This window comes from Podarcis tiliguerta (assembly GCF_965153285.1).
Source record: "Podarcis tiliguerta genome assembly, chromosome: 11".
NCBI classification, from domain to species: domain Eukaryota; kingdom Metazoa; phylum Chordata; class Lepidosauria; order Squamata; family Lacertidae; genus Podarcis; species Podarcis tiliguerta.
The window spans coordinates 4,380,671-4,401,814 of record NC_139544.1 but is presented as its reverse complement, the minus strand read 5'-3'; the positions used below and the strand labels follow the sequence as shown (position 1 = coordinate 4,401,814).

General features: G+C 41.9%; 1 long non-coding RNA gene across 1 annotated transcript; it reads right to left on the bottom strand.

Annotated features, from left to right (window-relative positions):
• Positions 1-12,476: 12,476 nt before the first annotated feature.
• Positions 12,477-20,245, bottom strand: LOC310659786. The gene is made up of 3 exons (XR_014503005.1): positions 20,129-20,245; positions 16,754-16,988; positions 12,477-16,157 (listed from the first exon to the last, which is right to left on the bottom strand). It is a non-coding gene; the product is annotated as an uncharacterized lncRNA (long non-coding RNA).
• Positions 20,246-21,144: the final 899 nt, after the last annotated feature.

The following is a 21,144-nucleotide window of genomic DNA, read 5'->3' as shown; positions in this document are numbered from 1 at the left end:
TAGCTCTTTTCCTCTGCAGAATAAAAATGTTCTGACCTCAGGCTGCTGCTCAGTATAAAGTCATTAACTGATCACTCCCACTGACAGAAATGTATCAGACAAGTATCAGCTTTTAATTTCAAAGTATCTACAACATCAGTGTGGTGCTTTTTCCCAAATCAAGGAAGTGAAAAAATAACTTGCTATTCTTAGAAAGGGACATGCAAAGACTAAATGAGGATAGGTAATGAAATGAACAGATCTGACCATTTTAGTTTTCTGTTTTCATTTTTCCAATCTACATTTCCCCCATCAGTTTGCATTTAAATAAAAATCCTTATGAAAAATCCTTATGAAAATTCATCAGCATTTTAGTGTCCCCAAATATAAACATTTTTACAATTTTCTGTAATATTTTTGTGTGTTGTTTTCATTAATCCATGCATTTTTGTGCATATTACTTGGCTGAGGAACTGCATCCAAAATTCAGAGAAGTGCAAATTTCAAAGGATGGCTGTGTTTTGGTTCTCTTATTGTTTTGGAAAGTGCAAATCAGTTAGGCTCACCTTCCAATGTGAACCGACTCAAATTTCTCTCCCATTCCTGCCTAGCTGGTCAGCACTTCCATACAAGATGAAAGCAAATGAGACATTCCTACAGTGCTTCCGTGCTGGTTACTGAGGGGGAGGGGAGCAGAGGAAGTTGCGTCCTCTTGGGGATGGTGCGATGTGCAGGGCCACCATCTTGTCTTGCCCCATCTCCATCTCAATAAGCACAGCACTGCTGCCCACAGGACATCACTTGCAGACAAAAAGCAAGGTATTCATAGAAGCAATGTTTTGGGGAAACAAGGAGGAATACCTCTGTAGCCTCTTACACTATGATTTACTTACTCGTATCCTACTGTTTCTCCAAGGAGCTCAAAGTAGCATACATGGTTCTCCTCTAACTTTATGCTCATTAAGATCTTGTGGATATGCTTAGACTTAGTGAGTGGCCCATGTCACTAAATGATCTTCATGGCTGGGTGAGGATGGGGTGTGGGACCTGTGGCCCTCCAGAGGTTTTTGGATTCCAGTTCCCATCATTCCTGACCATTGAACATGATGGGATTTGGAGTTCAACAACATCTGGAGGGGACAGAGACTCCCCATCACTGACATATTCCAGCACTCTGTAACAGTTACACCACACTGGGTTCCCATGAATCACCCTAAGATTCACTGCATGCAACTTCCATCTCCAAATCCAATATTAATGAATCAAAACTTTTACACCTCACTCTTCAGCCAAAAAGGCTCTCAGGACAAACTACATAAAATCAATAAAGCATGGTGGTCTTTGCCCATCTGAGTAGGAATGAGAATAGGGAAAAGTTTGTTTCCCCTCTGGGAAAATGTGGAACCATATAGAGCTGCCACCAAAACCAGCGTTCTTTAGGCTCTTCCTCTTTCTTTCCTTTAAAGATCTCTAGTAACAATACATAATATTTATATTTTATTGAAGTGATTTCAATTAAAAGAAATAAAGTGATACAGAATAATGAAGTAAAAGATACATATAAAAAAGCATATATATATATATATATGCAAACATGCAATATACGATATTCCCATACATTATATAAATTGGTATAATGTTCGTATCCTAATACTTATGTAAATGTTAATAGCCTTCTATATTTATCCAAGCAAAGTCTGCGCCTGTAAGCAGTCCATTCAAAAGTTGTGAGTGATGTCATATCACCAATCCATTGATTAAAGGGTATCATCAGTTTATCAATATCAGTCTCTTGGCCACCATTAGGGCATGCAAAATCCATTTTTGTTGTCCCTTTGATAATTTCCATACTGCAGGTATATAGTTCAATTGAATATTCTCCACTGAAAGATTTAACTTTTTTTGCACAGTCATAGTTACGCAGTCCAGCATTTCTCCCAAAATTTAGTAAATATAGAATACTGTTTCACAGAGGCATTGTCCTTGCCACACATTGAACAATGAGCTATCTTAGCTAACCTTTTTTTATTTAATACTACCGTAAAGGAGTCCAATAAATTCTAAATATTGTAGGTCTTAATTTTAAATCCAATGACACCTTGGGTATTGAGACTAAAACATTTTCACACTGTCTGGGTAGTACTGAAAGTTCTAATTCGTTATTGCAATTATTTCTTACAATTTGTGTATTGAATTTATATATTGTTAATAAATATCAATAAAAAATAATTGGTGGCTTTTTGTTTTTAAATGAGTTTGGCTCATTTAAAGAGCTGATGGCTCAAACACACTTGTTAGGAGATGTTGTAACTGGAGATGTTGCCATTGGGCTGCATCTGATAGGTTATATTTTTGTCTTAGAAGAGCAAAAGTGTAAAATTCATCTTCCTCATCTATCAGTTGGTCCAACGTCAATACATCTGCTTCCATCCAGTTTTTCTATATTACCAACTTTTTTGCAATTCTTAGTGTGGGGTTTCCCCACAAAGTAAGTTTAGCATGTGAAAATCGATCATTTTCTTTTTATTTGCCAAAATATTCTATTTCCTTCTAAGAGATTTAATTGTATCCAGAGTCACCTAAGATTTCAAATATGTCAATCCTAGTATTGTCCAACCAACAAAAGGTGCAAGGTGCATACATTCTAGGGTTGCCCAACTCAGAAAATCAGGACCAACAATGGATTTCCAATATTTAATACTCGACAGTAAATAAGCATAGTGATAAAGTTCAAAATTTGGAATTCCGAAATCTCCTTCTTTAATTTGTAGTTGTATTCTCTGTAAGGATATTCTTGGTGTAGTTGAGCCCCAAAGGCATTTCCTAAACAATTTTATCTTTTAAAGATATGATCCAGATATAAAAAATGGAAGCTCAGGATATAAATAAATCTGGGAAGAATATTCATTTTGGGAACATTCACCCTTCCCCAAAGGTTCAATTACTCCCTCCTATCAATATCGGAAGAAACTTCTTTTATTAATTTATTTAGTAACAATACATAACATGACATCATCTGGCTCTGAGTTTCTCCATGTCTCATCCCAGCTGCCACCTGTGAGGATAAAGAACTTTCAGCAAAGATGACATCACACTGTGCACTTCTATTTACTGAGTGTTAATGTGGGTGGGGAAGAAGACGAGATGTGGGACTACTGTTTTCCACGGTAGCTGGACAACTCTAGTAATATTTAAGGTCTATATGGGTGTTCTGATCATATGTAAACCCTGAGCATGAACAGGGTGAACACAATTCTAGATTCAGGTAGGTAGCCGTCAGTATTCTGTGTTCTGACCCCATGCCATTATCTCAGGACCAGTGCAAGACATTTTGGCATCTGAGGCAAGCCCCCAAATGATGCCCCCTTCCTGCCAGGAAAAAAAAGGGGTGAGTGAAGATCAGGAACAAGTGGGGAAGAAAGACAAACATTGGAATCTGCTGCCCCTGTGTAGCCTGCCACCTGAGGTGGTCGCCTCAACTGGCCTCATGGGTGGGCCAGCCCTGCATTACCTCCATTGCTATCATACTTGTGGAAGCAACCTGGTGAAGTGGGGGATCTTCTCTATCCATGAAGTGGAAGAATTAGGTGCATGATTTAGAACTAGCCATGATGGCTATAAGCTGCCTCCACCGTCAGAGGCAGTCTCCTTCTGAATACCAGTTGCTAGAAACTACAAGAAGGGAGACTGCTCTTGTGATTGGGTCCTGCTACTGGGTTTCCAGAGGCAGATTTAGGGCAGTGTGACTGGGCACCAAGTCAAGGGGCTGCCACAGGGTGTTGCAACCATGACATAGTGAATGGAGCAGAATGGAAAGTGAGAGGCGGGGGGCACCAAATTTTGGCCTTGCACAGGGAACCACTGAAATGTGAATGACCAAAGTCTGCCCCTGGGGTATCCCCCAGGCATCTGGTTAGCCACTGTGAGAACAGGATGCAGGACTAGATGGACCACTGGCCTGATCCAGAAGACTCTTCTTATGTCAACCCCAATTATGCAAGAATTGGAAGGTGACAGTAATGACGAAGATGCAGCAGTGGAGCTCAGCACCCTCAACCCTGCCTGCCTCACTTGTGTGTGGAGTTCACACTCAAACAGGAGACTTGAACAGGGCTTTTGTTCTGTCTGAAATCATTCAAAGCTCCTTAGGAAGGTCACTTTCCATCACTCCAGAGTCAGGCCTCAAGAGCAATTCCCTTCCTCAAGTCCAGTGATAATGCATCTGCCAACACAGCCTTGGATATGGTCCAACTGGCTATGTTGAATTCTCACTCTAGCCAAAGTATTTTCAGAAGTTTTCACCATGCCATAGCAAACAAGTGGGATTTCAAGTGTAAATATCTGGAGTTTAGACGCTGTACCCTGAGCCTGTGAAAAGCTGCAGATGCCAGGAGTGCACGGAGAGCTGATTAACATTCATATCACCCCAACCCTCATTATCTCTCCCAGATGTTTCTGTGACTGTCCCTTTAAAGAATGCCTGTCTAAATTTTATTTACATTTGTTCAGCAATATTGATGCTCAATGAATAAATGCAGTACGCCGCTGTCAGTGCTGGAGACTAATTAAATCTATGTGTGAGCCTGATGCCCTGATTGAAAAATCTGCTGCAACTAAACTGGGTTTAAATAAACACTTTACTGTAGTGCTTTAATTACACTTTAGATTGTAATGTAATTTTTGGCTGTTTAAACTATGATTTAGGCTGAGCTAATTACAAATGATTTTCTACTGTGTAATTAATAATAACAAAATTGCAATTAGACAGCTGCTCTGGATCAGGGTGACAGTTTGTGTTAGGTGACTCATGATCAGTCTGGCAGAAATACAAGAGCAGATACAGACAGACTTGCGGACCAGGATACGCTGTGGCTTTTTCCCAGCTCATTTCCAGGAAACATTGCCATTGTTCTTCAGAGCATCTCAGAGCAACCATTGGTGGGTTTTTTTTTTTTTTTTTTTTAAGTAACGCTTGTTTCTCTCTCGCTGTAGTACTCTCCTTCCCATCCCCGTTCTAACCACCTGTATAATGAGATGCTGTACCATAAAATTGATATGTCCATTCATGGCTCATACACATGGGACCAACCAAGACACTCTGATGTCTTCTTTTAAATCCCATTTATTTGTGCCTATGACTATCCAGTTATCTCTTGAACTAGAACACGTTATGAAAGATGATAAACCTAAAATCTGCTAAAATGTGCCTTGTCTGCTAGGCACATGTTTTAGGCACCTGTAAAGTATTCTGAATGCGATGTTCTTTCAGACATTATATTTCTTCAATATAATGTATCTTCATATATGAGAATCAGGAGGTAGTTTCAGGACTTCTTTTATTTTATCATGGTCCCATTCCTTGCTAGCAGCCCCTTACAGTTGGCTCCAGGCTGAGGCTGCAGTGCCCTACATAAACCCCCAAGAGAGCTTCCTTCCATAACATAACACACATCTTCCAATGATATCACCACACTGACAACCAAGAGCATCAAGCTATAAGTGAGTTCAGAGAAGAAAAAGCCCCAATCAGCTCATTGCTCTTGAACCTGGATGGATGGGTCTTTAAGAAGAGGCCTGTTGTACAATGCATTGCACCCTTCAGGTGATTGAGGACAGCTGGGTTCTGCTTTTCACTTAATGATCTTGTGCATTTTAGCAGAAGCATGCTCAGTTGTTGTTGTTTTTTTTAAAAAAGCTTAAAAGAAAAATGCAACTTGGGTAGATTTTGGGCTGCTTGACTATGGTAGATATAATTACTATGAGAGAAAACATGAGGTTAGAAAATCCACAGGAGTTGCAAATGGTTCAACCAAAAGGAGTTGGAGCTTAGGCCCACAGTCAGATAGGGGGTTATTTCAGTAGACAACCAGAAATGCTGAACACTCCATGGACTCACATGCTGAAAGTGAAATGAATAGGAGTGTTTTACCTGGAAAGTCATCCTTTGCTTGTTATTCTGTCTGTTATGGTACATGATTCCCAAGCTTATAACCAGCAATGATGGAACAAGGACTCATCCAAACCACTTATTGTGAACAGAGCACTTTTCCTCTGTAGACAACTGTGCCTACAGAGGAAAGATGCTTCATTTGCAGCAGGAAGCAGTTTGAATGCAAACGACTTGCTGCAAACAGATTTCAAAGTAGCATCATATAACTGATGATTGACAGTTACAGCAAATCCCTTTGAACATGTGCTTCCAGTGTCAATCACGGAAGTGCCACTATCTGTGACACTGATATTGTAGCTGCAAAGGAGGTCACTGTAGCCACCAATTTGCAGTAACTGTAACTGACTGGCAGTTACAGTGAGCCCTTCTGAAGTTGGACAGCTTTCAGTGAGGTTGTGGCCTCATGTGCCTTCAGACCATACTTCCCATGGCCAAAAAGTGGGAAGAAGAAAAAATGCCACTTCCCTTCACCACTATTAGTGCATCTTTAGCTGCAGCCCCCCAAATTGACTTAATGTCACATATTCAAACCAAATTCATAGTTGCGAATGGCAAATATTGGTGAGCCATTTTCATTATGATCTCTAACATATCCTTAATTCTGGTTAAATTAGATGGTGTTTTGAAGTGGCACTGATGAAGCCACCATAGGATGATTTTGGACAAGGTGGTCTGCTATCTGTATGCACTTAACATATGAGGTGAAATTGCACCCAATCAAATTCTGGCTAAGCCCTCCTTATAATAAACTTTCCAAAAGCAGACTACCCTGATTTAAATAATGTCTGACTAAAAGGTTCCAGAATTTGAAATGTAGGTACCAATTTTAGCTTTCAGTTAAGTTGGGTATCTTCCTGCTTTATCTCCATTTTTTGTTCTGCAAACCAGATGTGTGTTACAGAGTCACAATTAAATTAAAACATGCAAGGGCTTATATATTGTGTTTCTTTCTATTATCTATTCGGTTTTCTTTGAAGAGTAGTTTACAGCACCTGTCAGCATGAATACATATGTAAATAACATCCTCTGCGATGAATTCATCTGAAAATAATCTTTAAATATTTTGTGAGTTCTGGGAAATTCAGTAAGATGTTGATCTGTGGTACAAATTCAGCCACAGTTTGTAGATTTGCCTCACTTTCTCTGCTACTCAAGGTGGGTCCCCCCCCCACCCCTGAAATTGATCTATGTTAAATATATAAAAAACCTCCATTGAATGGAAGAAGCCCTTGGCTTGGATTCCGTGGAAGCCTTTTTGCATAAAGCTTATGGAAATGGAGGTAGAAGATTATTTTCCCTAATTTCCTTTCTACACTACCCAGTGCTACCTCCCACACTGATCAGAAGGGTCCCCCAACCCCTGAGAGTATATCTGAAATGGACAGGGGTCTGTAAAGAGAAGGGGCACCAGAGACCTGTGAGTGTCCCATTCTGTAAGCAGAACTCCATGCAGGAACATTTGAATCCAAGTAATGTCTTTCTCTTCCTCACTTTCTCCTCCTGCTATCTTGGGATAAAGGAAAGGTGGTGGGTTTTTTGTTTGTTTTAAATCCACCTGCATCAGAAACCATCATAGTGCAGCCAGTAGAGTGTCATTGCCCACAATAATCCAAACTCTACTCAATTCCAGACTAGATTATTACAATGTGTTCTTTGAGAAGTTCAGGAACTTCAGCTGGTTCAGCTGCCAGACTTTATTGGGGGTTAGGTAGTTAACTAACATGGCCATTATTTTAGCTGCACTCATTACCAGTGTGTTTCCAGGCTCAATTTAAAATGCTGATTTGACCTTAAAGGCCCTAAATAGTTTGCACCCAAGCTATTTATTGAATTGCCTACACCTATACTACCCTGCCTGCACCTTAAGACCAGCTTCAGATGCTCAGCAGGTGTGCCCACCCCTAGGTTGGTAACATAAGTGGTCATAAGAAAGAGGGCCTTCTGTGTAGTGGCCCCATGCCTATAGAATTTCCTCCCAATTAGACCTACATCACATCTCTATGCTGCAGGCTTTGATACTTGCTAACTGGCTGATGGTCTGCCTCAATTATGTTCTCTCTGGTTCTGTATTATTTCATTATTTTATGTTAATTCGTATTGTTTTACCTTTGGGTTTGCTTTGGACATGCGCTTGATCAGAAAAGTGACCTAAAATATTTTAAATCAAGAATTTTCTTGCATAAGTAGTTAACACAAAGAACCAATGGTTTAGCCCTTTGCTCCCTGCTTCAGTTCCAATCTGGAATGCCCGCCTCCCCAAGAGCATGCAACTGGAAATGAAAAAGCTCCCACTGCAGCAAATGGGAGTTTCCCCCAGCCCCCAACTGCAAATTGCAGGCACAGAGGCCCATTCTGAACTGGGATCACACCAGGGTACAGAAAATGAAATACGAACCGTATTTTTTGCTCTATAAGACTCACTTTTTCCCTTCTAAAAAGTAAGGGGAAATGTGTGTGCGTCTTATGGAGCGAATGCAGGCTGCGCAGCTATCCCAGAAGCCAGAACAGCCAGAGGGATCGCTGCTTTCACTGCGCAGCGATCCCTCTTGTTGTTCTGGCCTTTGAGATTCAGAATTTTTTTTTTCTTGTTTTCCTCCTCCAAAAACTAGGCGCGTCTTATGGTCTGGTGCGTCTTATAGAGCGAAAAATATGGTACATCCTCAGCTCTCAATCCTGGATGGGCCCATCGTGAAGGGGATTTCTGTCATGTGGATGTAGCTTTGCCCTCAGACACAGGCAAAAAGATGGTCTTGGAGTGAAACACAGAAGCTATACTGTACTGGATTTCAATATCCAGTCTGGAATTTTGGCAGAGCAAAATTCTGTTCACCAAAACTCAGGAGAGAGGTCGTTCCAACTCTGATGTTACACAAGATATTTTCAGAAACAATGGAGTGGGGAGGAGCGTTCATTCATCTTTGAATTTCTCAGGCTCTTGCTACAGGTTTCAATGGGTCTTTAAAAGTTTTGTGTTTTTTTAAGGATTCCCCCTCTTTTGAAAATGCTTCTTGCCTCGCTGCTGCTAGCTGGAATAAAACTTTTTCTTTGTTATGTTGTTGATTATATCTCAGCTCTCTCAGGAGCCATAAAAGAGACAGATGATTACCACTTCATTCCTAAGTGTTCGGCAAATTTTTAAGTGATATTACAGTAACAAAAGTGTCCCTGTCAGTCATTACTGAAGGGTTTGAGGCTTGTGGCAGGAAATGTAGGCTGTGAAAATTACACATAAATGCTCAGATAAAGAAAAAAAAATATGGGGAAAATTTTCTCTGCTCTTCTTCCAACAAGTATTGCACCTCACAAAAACTGGCATGATGAATTAAAATATTAAACAGAGGTTAGTTGAAAGCATTAAATCTGGCAGCCATAATCTGCATTGTTAATGCCTTTCTAAGAGCCAATCACATGACCACCAGTGCTACCAGCCACCATGTTTATTGAGCTCAAGGTTATCAGAGCCATGATGAATAATGAGAATGAAAGAATTTGGTTTGCTCAAAGGATACCTACGGAGGCCAGCATCTCAGCTAAGAATGATTGGTCCAAAGAGAGTGACCTCAATGACATATTTTTACCTCTTCTTCTTTACCTCAGACAGAAAGATATAACACAGGTCATTAGAAATGCCTGACAGATTCCTTCAAAATGTCAGCATGCAGTGGCATACATTCCTTTGGCATACAGCAAAAGAAAACTAACAATCTCCTTTGGTTGGAGAGGACACACAGAGACACAGTAAAATCCCAGCACTGTGCTGTTGGAGTGTGTGTGTGTTAATTTTAGAAGGGGGGAAAAAAGAACAAAATGGCCCATCTTGTTTAACACTCATTCAGACTTCTCTAGCTGTATGATGGGCTTTCCACAACAGCTACATAAAGTGCCAATTGAAACCAGCCCTGTCATATATACTGCTAGAAAATACGAATAGTGCTAAATACTTTAAAGTGAATCAATTTTCAGTGAAAGTGTTTTAACCTTCTTTTAGGTCAAGAAATAGCAATTTTCTAGGCTCACAGTAACTTCAGAATTAGTCCTGAGAGGCGGGTGTGCGCTGCATACCTCATCGGAGTCCTGAAAATTATTGAAAATGCTATAGCTTTGGAAGGTTTTCAGAGCTTCCTTGCATTTTAGGAATACTGTCTCAACTTTTTAGCCCAAAGGCCAGACACTGAGACAGGTTTGATGCATCTTTATCTCTTTAAACTTTTTTTATTTTGTTTTTGCAAATACCAGCCACAAGTGAGCCTGATTCAGATTGGGTCTCTGACCCTTTCCCTGCCCTGTATTTTCAAAATACAAACCTTCCCAAAGCTGCTATTTGTCTCAGTAGGAATAAGATAGAGATGCAGTCACACATTTCTGTCACCATCATGTCTACATCAGCCCTCAGTTGTGCTTAGAGCTTCTCAATCCATTAAGAACAACCCACAGTTTGTCATTTTATTTGTCAGTAAGAGGCTAATCTGAAAGAGAGCCCTGTGAGGTAGGTTAGGCAGGGTGACAGCAACTTGCCCAAGGTCACCCAGTGAGATTCATGGCCAGGTTCTAATCTGACATTCTAACAACCATACCACCTGTGTCTTTGCTGCCAGGACGCCCTTCCCATCCCCTGAAAATTGCTGAAATAACCCCCTGCCTCAACCTCACAACAATAAGATTTCAGCTCAGTCCTAAAATGTTTTGCGGATATAGATAATTCTTGTTTGTCACTCTGGATCCCATCCTTAGAGGATTCAGTCTCTTGGGCCCCACTGAAGAAGATTATTGACATATGACATTCAGTCCCACTAGCAGCATCTAGATTCTAGAAAATACTATAGCCTTCTGGGACGCAGGTGGCGCTGTGGGTTAAACCACAGAGCCTAGGGCTTGCCGATCAGAAGGTCGGCGGTTCGAATCCCCGTGACGGAGTGAGCTCCCGTTGCTCGGTCCCTGCTCCTGCCAACCTAGCAGTTCGAAAGCACATCAAAGTGCAAGTAGATAAATAGGCGGGAAGGTAAACGGCGTTTCCGTGCGCTGCTCTGGTTTCACCAGAAGCGGCTTAGTAATGCTGGCCACATGACCCGGAAGCTGTACGTCGGCTCCCTTGGCCAATAAAGCGAGATGAGCGCTGCAACCCAGAGTCGGTCACAACTGGACCTAATGGTCAGGGGTCCCTTTACCTTTATCTTACTACAGCCTTCTACAAGCATCATTCGCACAAAGAGGGCAAGTATGGTAACCATGTGTCAGGGACTGGCTGGATGAGGAAGAGTGGCAGGAGCTGCCCGCCTAAGAGCCCCCCCCAGGGAGGACACAGAAGAAGACCTAGATCTCAGATCTTGATGGTGAGACACTGAAGAGAAATCTGGGGAAAGGATGAGCCGGGAGGTGCTAGAAGCAGGAGGTTTGAATGATCAAGGAGAAGGAAGGCCTCCCAAGACAAGGTTGGAGGCTGAGAGTCACAGTGTGAGTGCAGACTCAGAGAGGAGTCAGAGGTTGCCCCTGCTACCCAGAAGTAGGATGGTCCCAGTCCTGCTGGCTCTCCTCTCCCTCTGGTACACCCTGCTCAAGGAGTGTCCCACAGACAGGCCCAGAGGAGGAGCCCACCCGCCTTGATGTAGCCTTTCTCTGCTTGGGAGGGATCAAGAGTGAGAAGCTAGAGGGGGAAGAGCAGGGCCAGTGGTCACTTTCAGCAACGTCTCAGCTGGATTAAGATGAACCTGGGGACTCCACTGTGTTGTTATTTTCTGTTACTAAAAAGCTCCATGCCTCCTGTGCTTTTCTGTCCTGTGGATGACCTGGGCTCGCTTAACAGTTCCTTGGCACAATGTTTTTAGTCCTGACCACAAATTAGATGGGCCCTTCGCCATGGTAGGCAATGACTACACTGCGCATGGAGTCTTCCTATGCAATTTAGAAACCTGGTTAATTAGAGTTCCAAATGGCTTGGGGAGAAAAGGCTCCCAGCTACAGAAATTATGGCCCAGCAGGAGAAGATGATGTCAGGAGTATCATTCTCTCTTGTGCTGCAGAATGTGTGACTACTAGTTCACATGCTCCATGTGTTGACATTCTATTCTTTGGAAGTGTGGGAACAGAAGGAACTGTACGCCACTTCCGTCTTCTTTGTTCTGTTTCTGTTGCTGTACTCTCTCGCAGGAGGAGAGACACACCATGATTGCTCTGTTCTTTATTTTGATCCTGTAAATAAATCACTAAACCCAGATGCTACATATCCTCAGTCTCAGCTTCTGCTAAGATCTGCTGCTTGCTTGAACGTCTGGAGGGGTGAACGCTGTGCTATGCTGTGCTATGTGTTCCGGACCGGTCCTGAGAGAAGACCGTCTCCCACCCAGAAGCACCAACAGACACATCATTTTACGACTGGGGCTACACTCATGGCCCTGCTGCCTCTTTCACCACAATGGCCCTATTCATGCAAGTAACACCTGAAGAGGGCTTATAAAATAAACATGTTAAGAGTGTGCCTTCTTTTTTAAAAAAAGCAAACAGCCTTGCCTATTTGTACTCAGCTGGGTGGCTGTGTATGAATTGCATTTAGTGGCTTCGATTTGATCACATTTTTAAGAGAGGAAAAACTCAGACAGATCTCTCAGTGGACTGCTTAGTTGTTTGTTGGTGGTGCCTTTGGTGCTTCACTGAAGGCTGGTGTGATTCTTCCGCTTCTGACTGGGGGACACAGCGGCTGATAGATTTGTTGGAAGTAAAGATGAAAAAAGTTATTTACGTGGAATGATGACTTGAATCCTCTTTCAAGTTTTCATTTTTTTATGGCATAGCTCATAAAAGTTGTAATGCAATGGGAAGGCAATGCAGGGGACGGAAGAAACAGAATGCTATAATCTCTGCAGCTTCTTTCTTGCTAAGCTTCTTAGGAGGCAGCCAATTCAAAATAGATTGAATAGCTGATAGACCTATCTCACTGCTTTTTATTTACAGTGTGTATTAATTATTATCATTTCACTACAGTGGTACCTCGGTTCTTGAACCGCTCTGTTGCTGAACATTTTGGCTCCCGAACATCAAAAACCCAGACGTAAATGCTCCAGTTTTTTAATGTTCCTCTGAAGACAAACATCCGATGTGGCTTGCAATGAGTGCAAGAACCACCTGGAAGCCACACCTCGGTTTTCAAACATTTCAGAAGCCAAGCAGGCTTCCAGAATGGATTATGTTCGAGAACCGAGGTACCACTATATTTCTCTCTGAAGGTCAGAGTCACCAGATGCTCATTCCTACCAACATTACTTGTGTTTGCAACATGTTTAGGGAATATCCATGGAACCCAACCCTTCATGGTGTGCCAAGAGCTTTATCCCCATTTATTGTAGGCAGAGGACCAGAGTGGCTTTCCACTGATAGGATGGATAACCATATTACTGAGCTGAACTGGTTTTTGACACAAAATAATGGGCTAAAGAAACATAAACTTTGCAAAAGATTGCCGTCTCTCTGAATTTGACCAAAAAGCCTTATTCAGGAGGATGGAGAGACTACAAGCGATGTAGTCTATGAATCTGCTGTTTAAGGTAGATCAGAGGAACTTAGTTCAGCCAGCCCTGGTGTGCCTCTCAAATAGCCAAGAGGTGGGATTTAAGGCTGCTTGTTTTTGAAGGGCTCTGTGCATGCAGCCCCAGCTGCTGGGTTAGAAGGGTAATCAAGCACCTGTTGGCAGCGCACCTGTGACACTCCATCCAGCTCATGCAGACGCTCAGCTAGTTTCTTCATTAACTACCCAATTCACCTAAGAGGGAGTCTACAATGATTCTACTGAAATACTTTATATTCAGAAATCACACTTTACAGACCAAAGTACAAGTTTTGGATTTTACTTATTCGGACATCACCGATCAGGCTCTTAGATCAAGGCTGCTTTTTTTTTTTTAAAAAAAAAAAAACAGTTTAATGCTCCTATTTTTCAGAAGAAAAATGCACATTAAGCTAAAGATATGGGGGATTTATTTGGAAATATCAGACTTAAACATCTTGTTATACTGTGAAATGGAAAGAGATTGATGCTTTGAATAGCAAATTCGGAGGTGTACTTCAGTAGTGCAAGGCCCTTTCACTTCAATAGAATTTCTGTTTGCAGAGCACCTGAGGACTGGGGCTTTGCTGTGCCTGTCTGTTTGTGATAAAGCATAAAGCCAAGGATGGTTCCTTTAATGTGATTCCATCTTCTTTAAAGCATTTCCCATGTGCAGAGAGTCACTTTCATAATATTCATGTTATGCTGTGCATTTAATACAGTTCTGATAAAATGGACTGAATAAGAGGGTTTGGATAGCCATTCTAATGATGCATTATTCTTCATTTTACAACCTATATCATAGAATCACAGGGCATTTCACACATGACACTAAAAGCACAGCTGAGCCTCTCACTCACAATATGACCCTATGTGTGAATGTTGTGAAGGCAAGGCAAAAAGTAGTGAAGAGTCATTCTAGCCAATACAGGTATTACATCTTAATTACGTGAGTGGGAAATGCATAGACGCAGTCATTTGTTTAAAAAACCAATTCTGTGAACACCTGCAGCGTTTGGAGATACTATATTAAAGTCAAATCCTGGGCTGCAAGACATGACCACATCAGTGCCTCACTTATGTATACATGCTAAGATCACAGGCACACCACAAGAAGCGTCTACAAAGTAGGACAACTTGAGCAAGGAAGTCATAGGAATTCCATAGGAACAGCCTACACCTTGTTTAATTGATCTGGGTTGGGAAACTCCTTCCTGATTTTCACCATGAGCAAAATCCATTCAATGAAACCTCCCAAGGGAAATGATTGCAAGTAACAAGTTCACACTGCTCAAAATGACATTTCCAATTATGGGAGTCCTTGATAATCTAAAGAGAAATGGGAAAACAAAACCTCCAGTGACTGGAGCCTCAGGGGTCTATCCTGGGCCCGTTGTTGTTCAACATCTTTATAAATGACTTGGATGAAGGAATTGAGGGGATGCTCATCAAATCTGCAGATGACACCAAACTGTGAAGGGTAGCTAATGCCACAGAAGACAGAATCAGAATTCAAAATGACCTTAACAGACTGGAGAACTGAGCACAAGCTAACAAAATGAATTTCTTAGGGACAAATGTAAGGTTCTGCACTTAGACAGGAAGAACTAGATGCACAAATATAGGATGGGGGGCACCTGGCTTACTAGCAGTACATGTGAAAACGATCTAGGGGTCTTGGTGGACCAAAAGCTTAAGATGAGTCAACAGTGTGATACAGCAACAAACAAAGCTAATGCTATTCTAGGCTGCATCAACAGAAGTAGAGTGTCCAGATCAAGGGAAGTAATAGTACCACTCTATTCTGCCTTGGCCATGCCACACCTGGAATAATGTGTCCAATTCTGGTCACCACAATTTAAGGAGGATTGTGTAAGATGGAGCAAGCTTGTTTTCTCCTGCTCTGGAGGGTAGGACTCAAACCAATGGCTTCAACTTACAAGTAATGCGATTCCAACTAAACATCAGGAAAAACTTTCCAATAGTAAGAGCTGTTTGACAGTGGAACGGTCTATCTTGGAAGGTTGTGGACTCTCTTTCATTGGACATTTTTAAGCAGAGGTTGGATGGCCATCTGTCATGGATGCTTTAGCTGAGATTCCTGCATTGCAGGGGGTTGGGCTAGATGACCTTGGGGCTCCCTTCCAACTCTACAATTTTATGATTCTGTGATTCTATTTACCTGCCAGGGTCTTCAGTTTGAAAGTGGTGCATTTGAGGTAGCACAACACACCTCAAAATACTCATCACACTACAGCACCAAGAATTTATGTTGTTTCAGTACTATTTGACGTCCATTTTGGAGCTGTAACCTACCAACAGTTTGACTCCCCCTCCAAAGGGACCCTCCTCCATTGTCTTCTGAGACAGACAGATGCCAGCTATCTTAAACTTCGTTGCTGCTTCATTTCTTCATTGTTTTCAGTTTTTGATTTAATTAGCCGACATTGCTCTTTTAATCCTATTGCTTGTGGTCAGGCAGCCACATGTTTTGAGCAACTTGTGCCTGTAGTAACAAAGATGGGCCAAGTGGCAAACCTCTAACTTCAGGGTGAGTGCAACCCCATTTGGCACAAGATGAATACCATTTGTTTGGGCAAAAAAACTACCTACTCACAGTACTTTCATCTTGTCTGGATTGCCCTTCATCCAGTCCACTATCATGGGCAGACATCAATATAGCATTTGCTCCATCTACATTTGGTAAGAACAAGACATAGAGTTAGATGTCATCTTCATATTAATGGCCTTTCATCCCAGACATCAAGCAGATGTTAAATGCCATGCAAGCAAGGAAAATTTGCAAAATACTTTATGTATGTTATTATAATTAGCAATTCGAAAGCACTCCAATGCAAGTAGATAAATAGGTACCACTGTGGTGAGTAGGTAAACGCCATTTCTGTGCGCTCTGGCTTCAGTCACACTGTCCCGTTGCGCCAGAAGCGGTTTAGTCCTGCTGGCCACTTGACCCAGAAAACTGTCTGTGAACAAATGCCGGCTCCCTAGGCCTGAAAGCGAGATGAGCGCCACAACCCCATAGTCACATTTGACTGGACTTAACCGTCCAGGGGTCCTTTACCTTTTACCTTTACATGAGTGGATTTATTTTTGGGTGGTGGTGGAAGGTTGCTGCCCCCCCCCAACAAACATCATAGGAACACTAATAGATATCACAATATCCACTATGTTGTGGAAGTTGGTTTAATACATTGGCACCAGTGCATCACTTTTTCCCATCAGAAGAAAATTGACTGTTATGGTTATTATACTCTCGCTTTTTTTCTTACCTCTTTTACAAAATTTAAGTCTGTGATGTTCTCATCAAGGGAAATGATGATAGAGTTACAGCAGCCCTGTGATTAAATTTACTCTGCAGCAACCTGTATATAATTTACAGCAAACCACTTCTTTTCTTTGTTTGACTGTATAACCTGCAGGGAACATGTTGCGGGAGTCTGTGTACCACTGTTTAAAGACTTCAGGAAAAGATGGATGCACAGCAGACTTGTCATGTTAAGCAATCTGGAATTTTGAAAAGCAATAATTAGAAAGACGATTAGAATTAGAAAGATGATGCTCCTGGCCTTTGACACCTGAGAGATATATTTTCAGGACCCATTGTTTTTAATATTGAATTTTAAAGTGCTGTAAGCCACTCTGGGCCCAATTCAAAGTGCTGGTTTTGACCTAAAGGTAAAGGTAAAGGTACCCCTGCCCGTACGGGCCAGTCTTGACAGACTCTAGGGTTGTGCGCCCCTCTCACTCAAGAGGCCAGGGGCCAGCGCTGTCCGGAGACACTTCCAGGTCACGTGGCCAGCGTGACAAAGCCGCATCTGGCGAGCCAGGGCAGCACATGGAAACGCTGTTTACCTTCCCGCCAGTAAGCGGTCCCTATTTATCTACTTGCACCCGGGAGTGCTTTCGAACTGCTAGGTTGGCAGGCGCTGGGACCGAGCAACAGGAGCGCACCCCGCAGCGGGGATTCGAACCGCCGACCTTTCGATCGGCAAGCCCTAGGCGATAAGGCTTTTACCCACAGCGCCACCCGCGTCCCGGTTTTGACCTATAAAGCCTTAAATGGCTCAGGGCCACCTCTTTCCGTATGAACCTACCCGGACCCTGAGATCATCTTCTGAGGCCCTCATTTGTGTACCGCCTCCTCAAGAGGTCTGGAGGGCGGCAACACAAGAACGGGACTTCTCTGCAGTGGCTCCCTGTCTATAGAATGTTCTCCCCAGGGAAGTTTGCCTGGCGCCTACACTGTAGAATTTTAGGCGCCAGGTGAAAATGTTCCTTTTTAACTAGGCCTTTGGTTGATCTTATTAACATCCAACATCCTTTTAGTATGTGGTTCTTTTTGGAGGGGGGTGTTATTGGGTTATTGTTTTTTGTTTGATTTTATATGTTGTGGTCTTGTTTGTGAACTGCCCTGAGACCTCCGGGTATAGGGCAGTGTATAAATTGAATAAATATTAATAAATTATTATTATTATTATTTACTATGAAAAGTGGGTAAGAAATCATCAACATTATCTAAAGTTCAGGCAAAAGCCCTTCTCATGGACCACCTCACAACAAATAAAGACATTTTTGTTTTGTTTCTTGGACATGTTTGCACAGTCACATTAGGAGGAACGCTTTGGATGGTCTGCACCATCACATTCAGACCTCAGACTGGGATATCATAGGACTGAATTCGACTCCCAATCATCACCATCTGCCTGCCACAGTATATCCAGGCAGAGCACCCCTGTTATGTTGCAGGCTGAAACATCTGCTTCAGGAAGCATTGTAATTGAGGGATGGATGAAGATAGCAACTGGTGTCGGATGGTGCGACAGTACTTTTAAAAGTGTTGTTCCGTGTGTGTGTGTGTGTGTGTGTGTGTGTGGCAGTAAAATATATTGAGCAGGCACTATATCTAGGTACATAAGCATTAGGCTCAAGCTCTCTTTCAGACATCTAGATTTCTCTGGGTAGTATCCAAGGACACATGAATGGATCTTCACTCATGCAACGGAACTTTCCCTTCCTCTCATCACCTCTGCAGCCCCTTGCCCCTGCCACATCTGCTCTGGTGAATCCTCACCAACAGACTGGAGCAGATTTTGGAGGCATTCAAGAAACAGGGATTTCATTCTGCCAGTGGTGCTTGTTCTGTTTGTGCTGGATTTATATTATATGACAACAACTCTCAGTGATCCACATACCTGAAGTCACACAGCCCATGTAGAAAATTAATACCTCAACTAACTTATTCCAAAAATGAATTTTAGCTTTAAAATGTTGTGTTTTAAACGGTCTTCAGTTTAATAGAGACCTTAGCACTTAACAGTATACTTAAACTCCATTAACTACTTCAAAGAGACTTAATTGCATCTAATTTTCTCTGGAGTTCTGCCCAATCACAGTGACCCAATGAGGAAGCAACATCTACACAAACATCGCCTTCCAACTGTTCAATATAGAATGGGAAAGAATCATAGGATGGAGACAAAGTCTGGTGTAAGTAGCTGCAACATGCATTTTCTGAGGCAGACATTTATCTGCAAACCACTTTTGATAGAATATCTGGCTGTCTTCACCCTTAGGCACTTGCAGGCTTCCTGTTGCCAAGAGAAGCCCAGTACCACCCACCGGGTTCTGAATTTTGATTAGTGTATTTTGGATCAGGTTGCTAATCTCTAAACTCCCAGACTCTGAGGAACAGAATAATGCTTTCTGCTGTTTTAACATCAGCCCAAAGCATGTTATTGTCTGTGCACTTACAAAATCCAGAACAATGGTAACTGTAAAAAGCATATCCTTTCCGTAAGTTTCAAGGTGCATCTCTTGGCTGTTGCCTGGAAGATTTGATTATGGTTTTTGAATAGTAAAAAGGTTCTTTAGGCCCTGAGCAAAACCGGGGGGGGGGGGGGCGGTTTGCATTATTTAACTGTGGGCTTTTCCTCCCAGGTTTGAAGAGCTCCAAGTGAAAACAGAAATCTTGTTCATAAGGTTCCCCACGTTTGCATTATGCTATGCTATTATATTCATGGAATTTTGTTATTGTTGCTTAACTTTTCACAAAATCATTAGGCTGAAGCACCACTCTTCAATTTTTCTAAATAGTGTCATTTGACCCAGCATCTAGTTTAATCCAGCTTCCACTTTGGAACATACTTCCTTACAAGTGGCAAGTCTCTAATAGGGTCACATTGATTGGTAGCCAGGCCCATTATATGCAACCTTGTACAACAATAAGGGCAATTTCAAATGGCATTCAATCAAAAAAGCAGAAGGGTTATTAAGCAAGGTTTGGTCCCGTAGATCTTTCCTGTTTTTAGGGAAGTAAAATATGGTATGGCATTTTGATGATTAAAATTATAGATGATAACATTTCTACTGACATCAGTAGCCTGGAAAATTTTAACATGTGGCAATCCAAGCCTCATTACAGATGAGCTTCCATCGACTCCACCTTTCTTTAGCCCATGATTCATTTCATTTATTACACTTAACATACAAGGAGATCAAAGCAATAAACGTTGTTCTTCTTCCTCCTACATTTTATCCTCACAACAACCCTGGCAGGTAGATCAGGCTGAGACTCCTACCCTTCCACCTGGTTCCCTCAGCCGCCCCCTGGGTACCCAGACTCCCCATTCCCCAAGTGCACTCACTCAGGCAGCTCTGGCAGTTGCGGCCCCTCGCATCTGCTGGTGCTCGTGGAGTACAGTAAATACGGTACGTACTGTAAATACTGAGACAAAAGTGCAACACCCAGGCGGGAGAGCTGGAGCTGCAGCTACAGCGGAGTTACACTGAGCTGACAGGAGCAGCTGCCATTACACAGCTTGCCTCACTCTTTGATGTTTAAATATACGGTACTAAATATACCAGCGTTTTGAATATTTAATAAAATCTCAGAGTTGTTCTGTTTGGTGTTTAAAATATTTATTTCTTAATTTGGGGCTCAAAAAAATAGGGGTGGTCTTAAACATGGGGGCGTCTTATACATGGAAAAATACGGTCAAAAACAAGGATTTGTTTAGCGCTGCCATGTGATTAAATGTCTTAGTTGATTAATAATGAGTGGATTAAGGCATTTATTAAAATAGCTCTGAAGCAGAAAGCATACTTGGTTTTACGATGATGCACGGACATCTTCTAGAAGAAGCACTCCAGACTATGTGGGAGAAAACGAAGATTTCCCCTTTTTAGGGTGTCTGTCATCAGAAGTTTGTATTAATTACTTTTTTTTAAGATTATGGGCTGAATACAGGGCCACACAATAAGACTTCCACTTCCTCTCTTCCCTCCTGCAGGGGGATGAATTGAAAGTGATCATTATCGGCATCACATGATTAACTTTTGTTGCTCATATCTAGATTTGATCAGTTAATTGAAACAATGAAAGAACTGCTCTACATAAGAAACAAAATTGACTGCACATTATTAACATGCAGTAATATTGTGAAATATCTAAATCTTTGATGTTTGTTTAATGGACCATATTCACATTTTGTTTTACTGTTTATGCCAAAATACACATCTATTAAGGAGCAAAAAAATATTGTCAAGTATGGTGTGTGGAAAGAATTATTATGCAGAGCTGTTCACACAACACTGGCCCTGTCCTCTAGCGGTACTGATGTTGCAAAAAAATCATAATAGTTTGTCCAACTCCTAATGCTCT